Source organism: Mustela erminea, chromosome 17 (assembly GCF_009829155.1).
Source record: "Mustela erminea isolate mMusErm1 chromosome 17, mMusErm1.Pri, whole genome shotgun sequence".
Taxonomy (NCBI): Eukaryota; Metazoa; Chordata; class Mammalia; order Carnivora; family Mustelidae; genus Mustela; species Mustela erminea.
This window is the reverse complement of record NC_045630.1, coordinates 53,170,160-53,171,544: the sequence shown is the minus strand read 5'-3', so window position 1 is coordinate 53,171,544 and position 1,385 is coordinate 53,170,160. Positions and strand designations below refer to the sequence as shown.

At 40.6% G+C, this 1,385-nt stretch overlaps 1 pseudogene; it reads left to right on the top strand.

Annotated features, from left to right (window-relative positions):
* Positions 1 to 778: 778 nt before the first annotated feature.
* Positions 779 to 1,140, top strand: LOC116576758 (annotated as a pseudogene).
* Positions 1,141 to 1,385: the final 245 nt, after the last annotated feature.

Genomic DNA, 1,385 nt, shown 5'->3' with positions numbered 1-1,385 from the left:
GTATTCATTTTCTAGAAAAGAAAAATGGTCATGTAAAAATTGTAAGGACCTATTTAGCCAGAGCACTCCCATCTGGTTAAACAATGACTTTGTTGTTTATACAGTTAAACTTAAACAGTCCCTGCCCCCCTTCCCCCAGGGGACTTACTTAAAAACAAGTCCAGGAAACCAGTCCCATGTAACAAAGCCTAAATACAAGGGTGGGTCAGGCTAGGTCCCTAGATTGGGTCCTCAATCATTGGGGGGCACATACTGTCTCCCTAGCTACCAAGGAGTATGGGCCCCGCCCGTTGGGTGCTTTTTGGGTGCCAATTCTGACCAAAGTGATAGGCTAGTTCAAATGTCTACTATAGGGTAAACTGTAATTCGATTGATCACTTATGTGTGACCTAACATGACTGTGCAGCTTTCTTTGTGTGTTTCGATCTCATTGGCCACCTGTGCGTGGCCAGGCCAAACCACATGGACTTTGCCCTTAAAAACTAGTCTGTGAAACAGAGAAAGGTCACCCTCTCTTTAAGAGGCACAGTTCCGAACCGTCAGTTTGATTCTCAATGCTTGGCGTGAAATAAAGCTTTGCTTGACCTTTGCTTTGTATGAGTCTCACTCCTTTAATCACGGGCCCATTATTGGGGGACGTTTCAAAAATGACCCAAAGCTCTCTGATTAGAACTCAAGGGTAGCCACAGCAGAGGTCTGGACACCCCACTACTGCTCCTCATTCTCCACTATTTGCTCTCCCTAAGGAACAGGTGGAGAAGGCAGTCACCCACTGCAAATGGCTTTTAAAGACACTGGGAAGACAACCATGGAACCAGAGGTGATTATTCACCAAATTAGAATTACTCTAACTGGCCACAGAATAAAATCTTTGTAGAAGATATGTGCTGATTTGCTCAGAGGCATAAAGGAAAAGAATCTCAAAAGTGGAAGAACCAGTTCAGATGCCTACCAAGACTCTGATAATCACCATAAGAAAAACTCCTGGTTGTGAAGTTTCAAAGACTTGAGCTCATTTTCAGAAGAGGATTCACAAGTGACTCATTAATTTTTCAAGGTCCTTCTGAGATTGTTAAACAAATTACTTCTATCAGTATTGAGCCAGAAGTGGAGGTTCAAGTCACATTTGCGGATGCTTAAATCAAACTTTTAAATAAATTATCAACTGTCTAAAAAATAAATAAAAATGACCAAAAAAAGAATGATGAAAACAAACCCCCCAACATCCAAGAAGTTTGAAAATAAATTACAAAAAACCTAGGGTCTTTATGCCTGGTCTGTGGAAACCCTTTTACTGATTCATTCAAATAGCATTTTACTGCATTTAATTTGTTGTACTGTTACAGTTCACTTAGGTTTTACCTATATTAAAAGAGTTAACACAT